Genomic DNA, 15945 nt, shown 5'->3' with positions numbered 1-15945 from the left:
GGATTTCTGTATGAAAAATTCCTCTTATAAGTGTTTGGTTAAAAAATAATATCTGACATTCAAAAATGTGTGTGTATATATATATATATATATATATATAATCCAACCTACACTGACTTGGAAAAAAAACAGCATAAGAAACACTAGATAGTCTAAGGGTAACATTTTGTAGGATATTTTTTCTGTCCGTTACCCCATTACAAAGTATTGACATCTCTTCATATACTAAAAAAAAAATTAGTAAATCTTAGTAGGAGAAACAAATCAAAAGTACTTGAGACAGCATGTGACCAAAAAAAAACAACAACAAAAACCATCCAAAAAAATGCAAAGAGAAAACAAAAACCAAAACAACCCCTCCCCCCCAAAAAAACCAAAACAAAACACAACCAGGAAAAAACTCTCAGAGCATAGATGTTGATCTTTTTCATGTGAAAAAAAAAAAAGACGACCATCCAGTGGTCACCATAGTGTAGATTTCATGTTGACCAGAGCTCTGAAGCTATTCATACGGTTATGTAAATTTTATTGTAAATTATGTATTTCTGCTATGCAAACAGAATCTGTTTCTAGAAACTTAAATCAAGCAATGCGAAAATGTTAGACTTGCAGTATAGTCATAACTAACAAACACACAGAGAAGCAAAACTACCTTTATGAAAACTGACATAAGGCTTCCTCCTAGATAAGTACTTCATTGGTCCAAAAATGATTGGTTACACTTTAAACAGATAATTATTACTAAAATAGCATATTTTTATTAATATATTCCTAATTTGGCATTCAATCAGTATGATTTTGAGGTTATTGTTATTATTTTCACATTAAAAAAATTTTATACCATTTTAATCGCTTTCATTCTTCTAAGACATTCAGGCTGTACTGCATGCAGCCTGATCAACTATGATAACCAAAACTTATTCTTTTCCTCAGAATTCTGCTTTCATTATCATAAGAAATGAGATTATTTGCCCTGTCAGTGACAGCAAAATAAGAGTATGAGCTTGCTATTTATGAGTTATATATTTTACTCAAAGAAATTAGGAAAACCCAGAGAAAAGGTAGCTGCAACTTTTGCCCAAATCAGACACTTTTCATAAGGAACCAATGACAGCAAACAACTGCATGGCAAACTAAGTTTGGACCTTAACAGGAGGTTTGCATCAGGAGACTTGAATTTTTTCCAGTTGAAAGAGTGACTGTACAACATTTTTAAAGTCACTGCAATGATTTGAAGAAATTTGAGAAATGCCTTGGTGAATACATACCGCTGCATGACAAATGATGTCTCCAGTCTTCAACTGGATAGTCTGCAAACTGATTCCATGGAAAAGCTCAAAGTTCTTGTTTCCATATGTGCATCTATAACACACATGTGCTCACCACCATAATATATAGCAATAAGCACACTTTTTTCATGTTTGGAAGCAAAATCCCAGATATTTATTCCTGAAAATCAGCTCAAGCTTCTAAAATCTGAGTTCAAGTAAAGTTTTGTCTGCCCCTTGAAGAAGGAGCAAACCCTGCTTTACAGCCTTAACAACTGTTAACAACTGCAAAGGATGGGAGCCCTGCATCAGACAGGCGCCCGTGTGCCTCCTCATCCCACAAACTGGACATCGAGTGAGGAACTGTGGGTCACTGCAGCCTGCTTAGGAAAGGTACAGTGAGCCACTTTCCCTCACACCCCCCAGAAATCAGAGCTCAACTGGAGGAACTTGTGCTGACAAAGCAGCACGAACCAGTTGGCAGCTCTGGTGGTATCCTCTGCTCCTTTTCCACCTTGTCTTTCTATGACTATCCTTGAAGAGTAAAAGGCTGTTGAAAAGCCATTATGCCCTAAAAGGGGGATGGTTATTACCTTTCACGTTCCATCTTCAGGCTATACTGCTTAACTTTTCCACTGTGGCTCTTTGGAAAAGTAACACCATTTCCATCTGTTGTACTTTCTTGCCCTCTGCTGGAAAAACTATCAAATGAATGTGCAGAACTGAATCTTTTAAAACTGATTTCTCAATCAATTGCAAAAATAACTGATTTTCTTCACACAGTCTTCCCACAAAACCCTCATAAGAAGTGCTAAAAAAATGTACTGTCTTGTTAAAATCATCTGATTCCTAACAATTAATGCTACTTCAGAATCAGACCAAGGCATTGAAAGTGACATCTTGTCCCCAAAATATACTTGCTTCAAAATACAAGGGGAAAGCAGAGAGAACTGAAGACAAACACATGAGAGAAGATTCAGGAACGAGTAATTTGATTGCATTTTTCAAAAACATAGATGCTGGTGCTGATGTTAAATGGGAATACAGGGAAATAGTATTTTCTGCTTTAATACAATGCATTTTGTGATGTTGTAAGTGAATAGGTGGGTAACAGGTTTAAGTCCATTTTTAATAAATAGCATACGTATGTTTTCCCACTCACAACAAAAGAATTTTTCATAACAGTAACTAAATTACCTCTCTGCTGTTACACCATTACTACGTGGACATATTCGGGAGCATATTCAGAACTTCTGGGAGAGAATTTTCCTTCTGGGTATTATGCCTTCAAAAGTTTAGGCCTCCAATTTTCTCCAGACACATACAGTTTCCCATGAATAGCAGTTGGAAAAGCAGTCAGGTTTATCGGCTGTATTGTCACCATTCTCCTTTTCATCAAAGAGCAGTTGTGGTGGATTAAAAAAGTAATGTCACCATGTCACAAAGAAGGGAGGATAGCTCTTTGTTAAGTATGCCACTGGGAAGGACCTCTCTGACGTTTAATGCCTCTTCAGGCCTTTCAGACAATCAGTAGTTCCCTCCTGTGAGCCATGAACCTTTGCAGAAAGTCTTTCTGTCATAAGTAACCTCCTGCTTTCTATCTAGTGACCTTAATCTTCAAGATGACAGGGTATTTCCATGGCATGGAGAGCTTCCCTTACACACCCTTACCCAGCGGGGAACAGCTCACATGAACAAGCATATCATATTAAGGAAAATGGAAATTTTCTTTCTACTATTCTTTTTTCAGTGAACACTTTCAAAGACCAGGTCTTTGCTTGATACTGCAAAAAGTAGTAATCTCTGCTTGGATAAAATGGATAGAAAATGGATTTGTGAAGTACTTATGTTCCTCTTTTCATCTGCAGTCATGTCATGTTTCATTTCAGATAGTCAGTCCTTTTACAGTGACTGATTTCAGTTATCATACTATATTCTGCTGATATCCACAAGTTCCCAGATTTGTTTCATAATGTGAATCATATTTTTAAGGATTTGTTTAAGGAGCTACCACTAGCAGAACAGAGAGCATCTTCATTCCTTTTGCTGACTACTTAATTCCCTTAACCATAACCACAATTTCTTTTTACTCACAGTAAGGGTCAAGTTCTTTTAACTTTTAAAACATTATAACAGCTGGAAACTAAAAAGATCCAGCAAAATTCAGTCAGTAAGTTTTCAGCAGACTGTTGAAGGATATAGATTTATATGTAGGCATAGTTTATAAATATTTCTATAGAAAGACATCAACCATGACATCATCTTCTGTCAGTGTTATTTTGCCGACAGAATTGCAGAAATACAACTTCCTTTTGCCTAAATATTGTTCTAAAAAACCCCAAAAACATCAGAGATAATATATTAGCAATCTGGTATGGCCAGGGAATAAGTAATGGCGTGCAGAGCTTTTAATTTCAAGAACATAAGTTCAGGTTCTGCCCAAGCCACAAGAGGCCTGAAAGTCATGTTGTGACTCCTCTAACACCCAATTGTAAATTAGTTCATTTTCAAAATCCAGTTACCTTGGTTTTATTTTCCAAATCCAGAGAATATGTTCACATCACAAATAACATCATCATAGAAGACAATCAAAGTTTTTAACAGAAAGGCCAATGATTTGATGGGATTAAAACTGATGTATCCTCATTTGAGTCAGGTTTTTCTCCTCCATCAGGACACCAAGGCACAGAGGTTCTCTTGGGCAGTTTCTCCAGAATAGTCACCCATGTTACAGGCTCCCATTGCCTAAAGAATGACAAATCAAGGCACTCAGTGAGAGGTCAGGAACTGAATTTTTGGATCACGTCAGAAATAAATTAGTGGGAAAAGGAACAAACACCGTTTTGAGCTAGAGTTCTGTCGCACCAAACACTTCTTACCGCATCAAACAGAATTTCCATGTGGTCATATTGCCTACTTTCTGTCACACCTTGTGTGCATACAGTATTGTGGACATCTCAAAATGTGGGTAAGGGTTCCTGCGACTCATGGTAATGCAGTTTATATAGGGGATAATCAAAAGTGATTTTATGAAGCAGAAATTATGGCTCCCACAACAGTTACTTGATACCTCTCAACAGAAAAGAGGAGCAGAAGCTCTTGAAATCCAGCTTTAAGCTGAAAAGTTTACCTCTATTTCTCATCTCTATTATTTCACAAAAACTCTTAATTAGATTGGCCAGTTTACATCTAAACACTTCATAGAACACTCCAGATTCCAAAAGGGACGTTCTGCCAACACCAGTAATGACTACAGAGCATTATAGAAATATAGCACTCCAGAATCAGTCTGCAAACTGAAATTCAAGACTCTTGGGGAGTGACAACGCCATTAAACAATTAAACAATTTTGTTTCATGGTTTTTTCCATAAAAAGTTCAAGTCATCAATCAGTTCTCTTCTTGTTATAGTCTTTTATTTTCACAAGTAAAAACTGGATGCTGAATGTAATACATATTTCAGAAGTAAAAAATTTTATGTTTGCTTTGCTTCACTTTTCCCTATGCTGTGGAAGAGGACAAGTCACAGCATAGTGTAGTCAGATCAGTATTAGGTACCTGCAGCTGTTCGTAGATTTGGACAATGTGACTGATCTACCTTTTTTTTGATGCTTCTGATGTTTCTTCAACAAATGCATGATCTTGACATTGGTACTATTTGTTCCTGTACCAATCAGCAGCACCTTGTGACTTTCCTGCACTTTCTTGTTCTCCTCTTGGCAAATAAGCAGTATTTTCTTAGTGAGATGGGGGTTTTTTCTCACAGTCTTGGTCTATCTAGCAGGCATGGAAAACAGTGTTTCACAGGTGTTTTCCAAATTCCCACAGGGAGTTGTTTTATGATTTGGGGTATGTCTAGAATATATGCAGAAAAAGAAGAGTTGTAATCTACGTTATCTAACTCAAGAGAGTAATAAAGATAAATTCAGTTTTAATAGAGATTTGACACTCTCTTTAAAGCATTACTTCAAGAGTTAACTGTCATTACTGGAGTTTAAAGTCAAGTGAAGGAGGAACTTTGTCTTTCAATGCAAGGTACACTCAAATTCTCAGAACTATCTTTCCTTAATGCATTTTTTCCCTTAAGGTCAGATGAAAGAAAAGGGGAGAATCTGCCCGTTAAAAGCATCTCACCAAATACAGATGGCCTGAAAACATCATCTGGGATTCACCTCCTTTTTGTGAGGACACTCTGCAATATGAAGCACCTTTAAGGTATCAAAGGAAAGGAGAGTGCTTTCACCCACATTATACAATCAAGAACTCTAGATATTGTTTCTACCTTGAATCTTTAATACTTCCTCTAATTTTAGTTACTTCTAATGGACAAGTCATAAAGTTTGTCAAAATATGTTCTAAAGAAAGTTCTCTTCTACAGATATTTTCCAGTGAAGGTCCTGCAGTCAACACACAGCAGCATGAGCCAACACACAATTTCAGGTTCCTCAGTGAAACAACGATATTTTTCAATTAGTTTCATTATTGCCATCAAGAAACTGCAGCTTTGCATCCCTTCTGTTCTGTGGGCATAGAGAGAGCTGCTTTATTTACACCATTAGGGAAGAGATCAACTGGTTCTGGAGCAATGAGCCAGAATCTGAGGTGGTACACCTCCTGCAGGCATGGCAGAGCCCCCCTGACGGGGCACAGCCCCCAGCACCTGCACAGGGTGAGGACAGCAAAGGTGAAGTGTCCTGGATGAGGCTGGTAGTGAGTCAGATTTGAGGTCCACCCAGGGAGCCTAGTCAATAAATTGAGACAATACTACACAGGGCCACAACCTGCCTCACCTAATGCTCCACGACAGATGAGGAAACACGGATGGTATGAGCCCGTGGAGGTTAGAAATATGTAATGCCTGTGCTTGCCACTGAAACAACATGTACACACCGAATTTGAAAAGGTCTTGGAAAGCCCAGAATACAGTAAGGATGAGAGTCAATGCTGGGTAATGGAGAAGAAGACATGGTAGCTCCACCAGAAGACAAAAGAACATAGCTTCAAGACTGGTATTTCATTGCAATCTGTCTAACACAAGAGTAAATCATTATCCGGAGGAGGTTTAAACACCATCTAACCTTCAAATGAGAGAAATCCAGAACTGATGAAGAGAGGGGATCACCAAATATGAGGACACAGACTACTCAGATTATCAATAAGAATGCTATGCATTTCTAAAAATTTTAGTATCCATTTAATCTTTTTTTTGTTCCATTCAGAACCACACCAACTTTCCACTCCGATTTGAATTTGAACCTCAGCAGTGTAATCCTGATGTAAGATCCTTATCTGTAAAGTAAATGAAGTAAATGCAGCAGAACTGTGCCCATGCAAGTTTTCAGTCACTGTCTAATCCCAGCCTGCAGCAAATCTTCCTGACTCTGACTCCACTGGTACATCAGGGAAATTCCAAGACAGCTACACAGACTGAGAGCAGAGGTGTGGGAGAAGGCAAAGGTGGATGGAAACCTATCCTGTATTCTGAAATAAAGATTTGGAGTGGAAATACATTTAGTCTTTCTACTATGTCTGCTGTATACCCAGCCAGCTGGTGTCACGTCTGTAGTGGCTCATGCTACAAGAAAACTTTTTCTGCTGAGCTGTTTGTGGACATGGTTACTTTTATTGGAAACAAAGAATTTGAATGTGGATCATTATGACCTATGTTTAAAATAGAACAAATGTTATTTGAGTCACTTTCAAATTAACATGATTGTTTAAAAATATATGAAGTGCTTCACTGAATTTTAATCTCTCTACTGCAAAAACAATTTTAAAAGATTACAGGCTTGAACATTTTTAGAAGGATGTAATCATACTAGCTAAAACATAAATTTCACACACCACAATAATTTTTAATCATTCTGCAGTGTACATAGGCCGCATTCAAATGTCTCTTTCAAATGTCAAAATAAAATTAATATTTATTACCATACCTCTGAACTCGTACTTTTACAAAACTGAAGCTCAGGACATTTTCTACTAAGCCATTTAAGCCATTTTGTATGTTCTCAGTTAAACACATTTTCTAGAGCTATTGCTCTGCCTCGGGGACTCACAGGATTTCTGAAGCACTTTATAGCTTTTTTGACTACATTCTTCAGGAAAAATCACTCAGGTCAAGGCAGGAAGAGGATCCCAGTTCCAGAGGTGGTTTTCAATGTTGGTAGCTTGCTATAAACAAAGCCATAAGAATAACTGATGTTGCTGAACATTAAACACACAAAAAACTGACTAAAAATATAAAATTAAACACAGAGAAGTCATATTTGTACCAAAATCTTTGACACTGGCACCTCCAGGGCACCAAAAAAGTTCATGGGGTCAGGACAGCATCCATAACAGCAGCAAGTCCCCAACAGGGTAGAATAAAGGTCCTTGATACCTCCCCATTTGGGGAAAATTATAGCTTCAGAGGAGAACTTCATGGACTCAAGCCCTCCTGGAAACGTATCAAAAAACCTGTGGGATCTTGCCAGAGATAGAAAGCATCGTTCCCAGTCCCTACTGCAAACTAAACATTGGAGAGTTTTTTTAATTGGGTCCCTGACTTTGCAAACATAGAGCATGGAGAGGGAAAGGGTCCCCATACATTTCTCTCTGCAACTCTTTTGCATGATACCCTCACTGTTAAGAGGATTGTAACAGAGCAGGTCTATCCAGAGAGATGTGCAAAGGATTTTGTGTATCCATAACAACCTCTCTGCTGAGTTTCTTTGACCTCCTAGGATTTTTTTTTACTGTCTTCACATTCTGCAGCCAAATCTCAGGCATTTAGGAGACTCCAGAGGGGTAAAACAATACATTTATGATACTAGTCCTGTGTTATGTGGAAGGAAAAAATGAAGAGATCCTTTAGCATCTGCACTCCTAAATCACTTCACTGCCTTTGAAAAATCCTACCTTTCCCACAAAAGCACTAGCTGACAAAGATCGTGTTGTCAAGCAGTATGCACCAAGCAAAAATACAAACAGATATAGTATAATTTTTTGCTACTGCCCATAAAACAATTAATCTGGCTTTAGATCTCTGGGATAGCAAACCATTCAGAGAGTGAAATTATGGGTATTACTGCCATAGTGTACCAGGGAGAAGCAGGAGAAGGAAGCTCCTTTTAACAGTTTTGAATTCAGCTGACTGGCAGCTGCTGTTTGGTTGATCACCATTGTCTGCCAGCAGTATCAAAATACTATCCAGTATTTTGCAGGACTCCCTAACACCTCACAACACCGATACTTGGGGGTGATGGCTGCCGTTTTACAGATATAGTAAGACCCTTATATTTATTACATACACCCTCCACCTCTGAGGCTGTTACATTTTGTTCAGTCTGGGATAGAGACAAAGTTGGTATAAAAATTTTGGATTAATAATTTCTAATGGCACTTGTCATCATTTTGAATTTATCTTCTGTGAACAGTTTAAATGAATGTGACTGGAGTGACCGTTCTCAGAAATCATGGCACCCATAAACACCAGCTGCCCCACTGGAAGCAGAGTTACTGCTTGTCCAGTGTGGCAGCAGAAACAAGTAATGTTGCTCAATGTGTCAGATTGGGCTGAAAAAGCCTCCTCTGTCCCTCCATAAATGCTTATAATCTAATGCTTGCACATGCTTCCAGGAGAAGAATGGCCCTCTGAAATTATTCCGGCAATGATTCCTTATAGATAAGATGGTCAAGAAAGTCCCTCATCTGCAAACAGGCTACAGAACTCATCCTGTTGTGGTGGAGTGACCTTGCTCATGAAGCTCCTGGCAAACAGTCACCTCATGCTGTGATTATACAAGTATGTAAACACCATACCAAACCTCCCAGAAATCTCTGCTGCTTCACTGATGTCAGCACAATGTGCCAAAAGCCATAATTAACTTTTGATTGAACTTTGATCAGTCTGAATGGATACAGCCTGTGGGCAGTGCCTGGGCTGGGAACTCTGCCAAACCTTCAAGTTCCTACAGGGAAGAGAAGCACCACTTGATGGTTGTACCTGTCCTCATGTCCTCTTCCCAAGTATTTGCTACCTTCCCTGTCAAAGGCATCAGGCTGAGCTAGTTTTTGACCTTGCCTGGTGTAGTTTCTCTTTCTTTCTTCATATGTTAATAAGAATTTCTTAAAAACCCCAGTGACATCCAAGCAAGGTGGATCAAAGAATTGACAAGTCGCAGGAGAAAAGGGGAATTCCCTCACCTTAAAACTGATCACCACCCAAAATTGTCCTATTCTTCTAAGCTAAATCAAGCAAAGTTTGGGCTCCAATGACACAAATACAAGCTGCATCAAGAGGGACAGAGGCTAGAAATTACTACTCGTGGTCTATCACACCAACCCAGTAACCCCAGCAAGAAACTGGATTGGAAACCTGGCAGGGAAAAACTGTATCTTGCATTTCCTCCGTTAAACATGGTATATTATTAGCGTTATGCTAATTTAGGTCACCTAAATGGGCTCTGCGTAATTTAATAAATTTAATTACTTAATAAAAGATTGGATTTGGCTGGGTGTCAGGCAGCCAGTTAAACAGTGATTGACTGATACCCAGGGAAACAAGACTCTCTAGAGTGGAGAGACCCCATCTCAGGGTTACAATGCCGAAGCGGCTTTGTTAGACAAAGACGAGGTTTTTGGCAGTAGACATTCCTGGTTTCAGATTCAAGGTCCCAAGTTCAGCCTCTTCTCTCAGTGATCTTCCCAGGGGTGTTCTGTTACATGCCGACAAAGAAATGCATAAGCTGAATAAATCATTAATTAAAAAACATTTGTTCGGCTCTGTGCAGACGCAATGCCTCTCTCCCTTAGGGCAAATGTCTTACTCTCAAATCAATCCAAAGTGCCAGGAGAAGAGGATGATAGTTTCACTTACCTCTGGTCCAGTTCAAGAAGAGTGAATGTGGCTAATTAAATGTGCAATGCCTCAAAAAAAAAAAAAATCCTGTGTCACTGGCTCCTACTTAAAAAAAAAAATAAAAGCAACATACAAAAGTGAGGCAGGAAGACTATTTTAAACCTTCAGAGATGCAATTGTCTACATAATTTTTTTTTTTCTTTTCTCTATATAGACACTTTGCCCTTGAGGAACAATTATGACAAATGTAGAGTTTTGTTGTTGTTGTTCATACATTTAATTTCAAAAGCACACAGAAAAAGAAGAGTTCGTTTACTTAGTGTAATCTCCCTTTTCAAGACACCCTGTAGATTCCTCTTTTTGTTTGTACAGGCTTTCATAGACTAAAGATCAGATATTGTGGTGAAAGCCACGCAAGGCAATACAACGTCAGCAGTCAATGTACATCAACTATCTCCATAAAAGTAGTAACTGTAAAGTAGTAGCTGGTTTTTAACCTTCAGCTGGTTATCAAGACTTCTTCACTCCTAGGATGGGTTTCTTTCAACCAAAAGTAGATACTTTTATCTGAGCTGGCCATCTAGTGTTCCCTCTAAATTTCTAAGAAAGGAAAAGGCACTTTCAGGACACACATCCTTCCCATTCCGTTTTATTAAACATGTAGGCCTTTATTGCTGAGTCAGAATGCCTATTTCTAAAGTCAGAGCAGTGTCCCTTCAACAGGGGAATGCAGCCACCTCCTGCCTGGATCACGCCCCAGAGGAGTCTCTTCCCCTCTTTTGATTAGGGTGAATGGGAAATAATAGTTCTGTCCATAGTGGACTTCCCACACTCCTGGTTTTTTACAATGTTTACAAGAATAATTGCCAGATCCTCCACCTGTAAGAATTAAGGGCTTGCTTCTGAAGAATTTTGTCAATTTAGTAGAGGAATGTCCTACAATTTGCTAAAAATGAAGATAATTTTCCTTATATTAGGAAAATATATTTACCTTTTTTATTTTGATTTGGAATTAAAATAAATTTTGAACTGGCTGTAAAACACATTCTGTGATTTGTTTGTGTTTAAAAATAATGTCTCAGTTTCTGAAATTCCATCTGAATTTTATTTTAGTTCCTTTCTAATGCATTTTTACTGTTCTACATGAGGTCATGCCATGTCAACAGAAGCTCATGCAGCATCAAGACTGAACTGGATAACCTCCAGGTATTCCCTTCCAACAAAACCTTTCTGCCATTAGTATACAGTAATCATCATTACATTTTAATACCTCAAACCCTAAAACATCTTTCTTTCCTATTACTTGTTTCTACTTGTGTTCCTGTTTGTTGTGTTTTAAATGGACTGAAGATCTTCATGGACAGTCACTTAAATACTCCTGGCTGAACAATCATTTCTAAAGTCCTTGTTGCCTTTGGACAGGTCACCCTAACTCCTTTTTCCTGGACAAAATCACAAACTTCAAAGGAATCTTTCATACCTACAAGTTATTAGTTTGTTTTACTATGAGCTAAGACCTTTGAACCTGTAAAATCATTTGAGAGCATATTGAAGAGTATATATGTGTGGATGCCCTGTAGCTTTGCCAATGCCACATGCATAACCTTCAGGAAAATATTCAGAGATATTCATAAAGCAGTAAATTATAAGGAATAGCTGTACAAGAGTTGGGGGATAAAAATTTCTGGTTCAATTAACTGTGTGATTTTATTATACCCATCTAATTGTTATACACATCCTTCTGGGACTACAAGACCCATGAAACCCAAACAAATAAATGTCACCTTGAACCTGAATGTTCAGAGCAAGCTTTTCATGTGCATTGAAGTGAGACTGAAAGTACCGAAGTGAAAGAAAAATTTTGTTGCTGTTTAAATTAAATATGAAAAGCAAATTGCCAGTAAAAGATACAGAAAGAGTAAAAAACCTCAAAATCTAGCAGACAGACATATGCCTCATTTCTAGACAGATAATTTTGATGTCTCTCATTTTTGTATTTGATTCTTGTCTAGACCTCAGACAAGAGGCTTGCTGATTACCCATTTTGGAACAAATTAGGAGATGAAGTCCATTGTGCTACAAAAAAGATTTTATTTGTGGCTATGCAGCTGGCTAAGAGCAAATTAGACTAAGGCAGTATACAGACCATCCTACCTTCCTAAAATTTCAGTCCATAATAAGTGCTTATTTCCCCAGAAGTTTTCTAGTCTTCAGTTTACTGTACAAAACAGATAATAAAGCAAAAATCTGTCATCCAAAAGTTTTTCCTGTCATCTGAAAGGTTTTTTTTTCTTCATACAATGCTATGCAACATATTTTAAGTCCACAGATCCTTAGGAAACAAAAAGCAACAAGCCATTTCTTGAAAGACTAAAAGCTTTCTCCTTCTCCAGCTGAGAGATTATTGCAAGATTTGTCTGGTGACATTTCTTTTACAAATTCGAACAGCTCTCTCTGGATTTTCTTTCACCTACCAGTAATAAGAATATAATAATATCTGCACATATTTATCCTTAATTACTGGACAAAAGCCTGAAATAAATAGAAAGAGTGACTGGCATACCTCATATAAGCATCCTCACACACATCCCACACCACAACAGACAGAAGAGTGTATTTTTAATGCAGTAATCAGAAATATTTAAGATAATTAACAATGTTCTCTTGTGTTCCTCCTAGATACAATTGTTTCTCGTATAAACTCTTCAGCAAATTTAATAGATTAGTTAAGCAACACCTGAACCATGTAAGTGGATGACATATTTTTGGATTCTTCCTTAACACCAATAATATACAGTTAATGCATCATATTCAGTAAAATGGTTTTAAGTGATAACAGGTGTTTAGCATAATGGAAACTGCTGCTAGTTGGTCAACATGTAAATTAATTTTGTTATTTACGGAACCAGATGGTCAATTCTGGAGTACCGGCATGGATAACACTAATAAGCCTCCTTGCTGTAGAACATGATGTCTCATCTGTAGCTTCACCAGTTTCTAATTCCAGCTACCACGTGAATTGCAAGAGTACCCCTCTGACAGAAAGATTAACTTACTCTCTGCCCAAGAATACTACACTATATATCATCAAATAAAAGTGGCTAAAGGTCATACAAATGAATTTCATGAGAAATTAAGAGAAGTGGTAAGAAAGAATAATGTTTAGCTTTTTCACTTTTTTCACTCTGTTCAGCTTAAAGCGTCAGTATGAATTGGTATTATTTTCTACCTGCTTTCTTCCTTTCTTAGAACAATGGCTTGTTATTGTAGAAAAAGCAATTTAGCTACTGAGTTCAACTGGTAAGCCATTTGCATTATAAGACAGATGGGCTTATTACTATATAATGTTAAGCTTTTCTTCAAAAGTCTTATTTGAGAAACTCATAGACTGGTTCAATCTGTGATTCAGAAGAAACGCCTTTTTCTGTCCACAGTCAGAGTTTGTTCAGATGAAATAAGGCAGATACACATGCAGGCAGGACTAAGAAATCCCACTTGTCTGAACACCCTGAACCGAGCCAAAAGGGATGGTGAAGACGTCCAGTGCTGCAGCCACATTAATCAGGGCAGCACACTGTGCCCAAGCTCCCACTTGCTGTGTAAGTTGTGCACAGCAAGCACGGTGCAGCTGGGGCACATCAGACCCAGAGCACTTCAGCTGCAAAACTCATGGGAGCACATACAGCACCCAACAGCAGCTCCTGCCACATCGTCAGGCACTCGAAAATCACTACCAACCTCTCCCTTATCCTCAAACTGCACTTGGACAAAGCCTAAAGGCAACAAACCAAGCCACTTCAGGGAAGTGCAGGCATACAGTAGCCCTGCACACACTTAAAGCCAAACAGATCTTAAAGCAGAAATCACTGAATCGGGCTCCTTTGGATATTTGCCTCCTCATCTGTGATCCCCTCCCTGTGTGCTGCACAGCACTGGCCTGTCTGCCCAGAGGTGGAGTGACAAAGTGGCAGAGAAGCAGGATGAGTGTGCTCACAGTCCCTGCTAACTGCAGAGAATGTCCTCTGTTCTCATGTACCCAATGCATTCCTGTTACATACTGTAAAGTTATAAAGATTGATGCACAGTAGAAAGAAATAGTAATTGATAACAATTTTGTGCCTCATGTTTTCACTGAAGGAGGTTTCTTTGATGAATATAGACAAGAGTGCAATCACTGCACACTGCATCTTTGACACTTCTCTAATCCAATTTAACTGACTTAAACTGAAGGTAAACACAGCAAATATAAATATGGATTCAATTCTGTCTATAACTACAAACAAAGAGACCTTATCCAGAACTTATATCTTCTGTTTCCTTTTCTGTGTGCATCAAGAATGTTTTTCTTCTTTTCCTCTTCACTACGAGGAGATTATGCTTTAAAAATGCAAAACATTTAGTTACTTACTAAGAATTGTCATGTACATATGAACTAGTTTTGGAATTCAAGTTGCATATCTGGAAGCTTCATGTCACACTGAATTATTCAAGTAAAGAGTAATGTATTAAAATGGGTAAAATCCAGAGTGTCCTGCTTCTTGTTTTTTAAAATGCTGTCTATTTTAGAATTATTTTGGTCTGTTAAGAAAATAAAAGCATGCAGCAAGGTGTAGTAACAGACATTCCTATGGATTTATTAGATCAGTGCTATCAAACACCTCAGTCCTCCATTCACAGCTACAGTGCCTGTAAGTACATTAAACTGTACGCTACTTGTGTTATACAAAACATTTTTGCTGTTAGCATGCCATGCAATGTGTGAGACATCAAGCAAAAAAAGTCATGGAAGAGCATATATATATTTTTTTTTTTTTTAAGATGTGTATTTGTCCAGATGTTTGCAAAGCACTGTGCACTAACTAGGTGCTTCATCTTCACGATTGGGAATCCATGGGACTTTAGTTGGACAGCTTAGAAGAAAACCATGGTAAAACAGGTAAGGTAAAATATTCAAGTCACAGAAACTATCAAGGTCATTAATGCATGAAGCAGTGATACGCATCTGCAGGTGAGTAAAGGTTACCATTCTGGACAAAGTGTTTTGACTGAAGCCTTAAAAACCAGGGACAAAGGCAGAATCAGGGATCCAGGCTGGCATTTAATGAGGCAGCATTTTTGAGTAGTCAGTTACAGCAGGTTTGTGTTGCTCTGTTAAATCAGTTGTGTACTGTATGGATATTACATAGATCTTGGGGAAAAAAAACAAAACAGGGAGGCAAAACAAAGACTCAGATATATATCTCCCAGGAAATACCAGAGAGAAGTGGACAGAGCCTTTGCTTTGGAAGAGTTCTTGCATGTCCCACAGAACTCCCCAAATGGGTCATTAGAAGAACGGAGAAACCTGGGAGCTGAGTGCATGAGGAGTTTTGAGTTGCACAAAATGTTGACGGTTGTGCTCAGTCAGGCAAGCTCTTGGCAACTGCTCAGAGTGTCAAATAACAACTCCAAAATATCTTTTTACAGCCTGAGTCTTTTCAGTGACCCAGTTTGCAGCACAGTTCCTCAGATTATGCAATTGTTTTTGCTTTATTCCTGTTACCGACATTAAACTGTGCTTACAAACAAGTGCATAGTGATTTATTAAAACATTCTGAACGTGGAAAACCAGATGTACAGCCACTGAACTCTGTAGTATTTGATGGAGATCCATCTTTGTAGCAGTGAATACATGCCCAATGATGTCTTCCCTTACACACTGGTGGAAACCTGTATTTCCTCACAACAGGCCCAACAAACCCCTTTTGGTAAAGGGCAAAGGCAACTGATTTACAAAATTCAGTCTAAGAAGGAGGATCGTTGCTTTCCTGGATAGTGAGAGGCACATTGTCTG

At 38.2% G+C, this 15945-nt stretch overlaps 1 long non-coding RNA gene across 1 annotated transcript in view; it reads right to left on the bottom strand.

Moving 5' to 3' along the window:
- Window positions 1-709: 709 nt before the first annotated feature.
- LOC108445268 overlaps window positions 710-15945 on the bottom strand; it is a 34075-nt gene continuing 18839 nt past the window's right edge. The window contains exon 3 of the long non-coding RNA XR_001860075.1: window positions 710-4013. This is a non-coding gene — a long non-coding RNA (uncharacterized LOC108445268). The remainder of the gene's footprint in view (window positions 4014-15945) is intronic.

Source organism: Corvus brachyrhynchos, unplaced genomic scaffold (genome assembly GCF_000691975.1).
Source record: "Corvus brachyrhynchos isolate BGI_N302 unplaced genomic scaffold, ASM69197v1 scaffold92, whole genome shotgun sequence".
Classification (NCBI taxonomy): domain Eukaryota; kingdom Metazoa; phylum Chordata; class Aves; order Passeriformes; family Corvidae; genus Corvus; species Corvus brachyrhynchos.
The sequence above is the reverse complement of the archived record's forward strand: the minus strand, read 5'-3'. Positions and strand labels throughout refer to the sequence as shown.